The following is a 3,236-nucleotide window of genomic DNA, read 5'->3' on the forward strand; positions in this document are numbered from 1 at the left end:
TTGCTATGAGCCACACTTTGCACTAAATCTAGGGAATATAAGGATGCAGAAGGCACGGCTTGTGCTCCATACAGGGATGCAGGTAACTTCAAGAAGGATGCTGAGTGCCATGAGGGCCCTGTGGATGTTTAAGGAGGTCTTACTTTTCAAGGTTGAAGGCTTCTTGCTGAAGTCTCTCCTCTACAAACCTTCCTTAATAAACATCGCCGCTGACGGAGCAACAGAACATTAAACTGAGTTTACGTGGCTGCGTTACAGCTCAGTGTTACCATGTTGAACAGTATGTTCAAATCCTGAACTAACCCCTCCCCCCACCACCCCAGACAAACTTAGATCACAGCTTCCTCCTTTCCATCTTTATATACCTCTGTCCTCTCACTAACAGCACTTCTGCATGCATCTACCCTTTCAACTTGACTTTGGGCATCATGAAGACCAGAATATTTTCCATAAGTATATTTGTAATGGACATAAAGTATATGTAAAGTAAATGCTTTCATTTTAAAATATGCCATCAATGGCATTAACTGTATCCATGAAGAGGTGTTGCTATGTTCTTTGTTCTTTGGTTGTTTTATTTTTTTTCTTCTCCATGAATCTTATACAGCGTTTGTATCTTTTCATGGTGCATGACCAGCGTGAATTTAACCAACAGTTATTTACTGGATTGCTTGGCTGATGAATGAGTTGATACAGTTCTCTAGAGACTGGCTATAAATATACACGAACTCATACATTTTTATAAAGAAGAAAAAGAAAAAAGAAACAAGTTGTCACTAGTTGACGAAGCTACATCAAAGAGAGTGCTTTCAGAAAGGGGATCTGTGTTAATGAGGAACCAAGAGATAAGCGTTTGATGCAAAGCACGTGGTAGCACTCATTGGTCTCTATGTGCAGAGGACAACTTCCCTTGCAAATAGAAAATTTCCACCAGAGGCAGGCCTGGTGGCCTTCTGTAGGTAGCCTAACTCCTGGATGTGTTTAGGAGTTACTCAAAAATGGTTTTGATGTCCAATAAGCTATTTTCTATTCCTCTCCTTTTAGAGGAGGGCATGCTGGTCTTAACATGTTCTTTCAAAAATTTTATTTATTATATTCATGTACAGAAAACTTAACGGTGAACATTTAACCCAGTTTAGTGGCGAGTTTTTTAGCTCTTGCCTTTTTCAGCTTGGCAATGCAAGCTACAGACTTAGGACCCTGAAGGTTACCTCCACAGTGGCAGCTGATCTCATCGTATCTGTCAGTGTAATTGGTCCTAATAGCTTCCACTAGCTTAGCCAGAACACCTTGTCTTCCCAGTTAACCTGTGTGAAGGCAATGATGGTGCATGTTTTCCCATGGACCAGGTGCCCCAGCCTGGTCTTTCCCTTGATAATGCAGTAGGGCACCCCCATCTTTCGACACAAGGCAGGCAGGAAAATCACCAGCTCAATGGGGTCTACATCATGGGCAATCACCACCAGCTGAGCCTTCTTATTCTCCACCAAGGTGGTGACTGTATTGACCCCTGCTCAGAAGATAGGTGGTCTCTTAGTTGGGAAGTCCCCTGAGTCAGCAGCTTTCTTCTCAGCGCGGGCCAGCAGCCTTTGCTTCTTCTCCGGCTTTGTCTCTGGCCTGTACTTGGGGGCGAGCTTAAGTAGCTGAGTCGCTGTTTGCCTGTCCAGGGCCTAGGTGAACTGGTTAATGGCAGGAGGTACTGTGAGCCGCTTATAGAGGATGGCTCTTTGCCGCTGCAGCCTGACGTAGCGGGGCCATTTGACGATGCGTGTTAGATCTCTTTTGGGCTGAATATCCTGCCCAAGGCAGAAGTTCTTGGGCCTCTTCTCAAACAAAGGATTGGCCATCTTTTGGGCCTCCTGTTCCTTAAAGACAGTGGTGAGGGTTAGGGGGAAGGCACCCTCTTCTCCTTGGCCTTCTTTCCTTTGGGCACCTTGCTCGGCTGGAGGAGAGAGCTTAACATGGTTTTTGAGACTAAAAAAGAACCCCAAAGTGACACATTCCGTGTTCTTCATTAATATGTAAGCTTTGAGACTCTAAGAATGGGATGAAAATCACTACTGATTAAATTTGACAGAGATGATACAGCTTTTTGTTTTGTTTTGGATTTTGTTTGTTTGGTTGTTTTGAGGGGGGTTTTGTTTGTTTGTTTGTTTGGCTTTTTTGCTGTTGTTGTTCTGTTCTGTTTTGCTGTTGAAACATGGAGAGAAAGGAAGAAAGCAACCAGGAGTTCTAGGTCGTATGGAAAAATCAATAAATGTTTGCTTTATTCTAGTGTCTCTTCATCTGTTGCACATGTTTGCCCACATCTGCTTCCTCCACCTTGCCCTGTGAAAAACTGGTTATTTCACAGCTGTCCACCAGGAGGCCTAGGTATGGCCTGGCTCATAGGAACCCTTCCTCACAAGGAGTATTGCGGAAAGATCCAGAAGTGCAGGAGAAGGCCTTTTATAAGCACCTACTGATCTGTGGCCTCTTGAATTACTGTGTTTGCACTAATGCATGCATTTATCACTTACTATAGCTATTACAAAACAAACTTAATAAATTAGTGTACCATCTCTCTCCTTACAATAACTCAGCTATCAAACATGAAGAGAGGGCCAACCTTCTCCTTTCCAGGGAAGAATGGCGTCGATTTTGTGAAAGAACAATATTCGTGATTAACTTCAAGCCTTATTCAAACTCTTCCAAATGCTGCGACAGAAAATCTGTTTATCTATTGTGGTCTTGATCTCTAGGTTCTCATCTTCATGCCTAGGCCTCTGCAATGTCCGTCACCATGAAGAGAATAACTAGAACCAGGAGGGAAGCAACGACCTTCATAGAGTTTGCCTCACAATTCATCTGAACTAAAGTGACAACAGATGGCTTTAATGACTCCCTAAGAGATGCTTAGCAAACTCAACTACTGGTTGCTTCCCTTTGTACAGTTCCTCATCCTCACTTAAAGTAACCCACGTGTTTAAGAGAGTCATGATCAGAGATCCGGGTAAAGACATATATGTACAAATATCGGTTCAAAGATATCACAGTGATATTTAATCTGAATTCTATTTATAAATGTGAAATTCATCTTGGATGAGCATTTGCAAAGAAGCTTTATTTCTTCATAATTAAATTATTTTAATCCCCAAGATGATCCTCAAGAAGACACAGAGGCACTCTAAGGAAAATTTACTTACAGCCAGGACTTACATTAGGTCACATTAAGAGTGGAGGTAGGTAGGTCAAAG

At 42.6% G+C, this 3,236-nt stretch overlaps 1 pseudogene; it reads right to left on the bottom strand.

Moving 5' to 3' along the window:
• Positions 1-1,125: 1,125 nt before the first annotated feature.
• LOC116910898 lies at positions 1,126-1,963 on the bottom strand (annotated as a pseudogene).
• Positions 1,964-3,236: the final 1,273 nt, after the last annotated feature.

Source organism: Rattus rattus, chromosome 10 (genome assembly GCF_011064425.1).
Source record: "Rattus rattus isolate New Zealand chromosome 10, Rrattus_CSIRO_v1, whole genome shotgun sequence".
Taxonomy (NCBI): domain Eukaryota; kingdom Metazoa; phylum Chordata; class Mammalia; order Rodentia; family Muridae; genus Rattus; species Rattus rattus.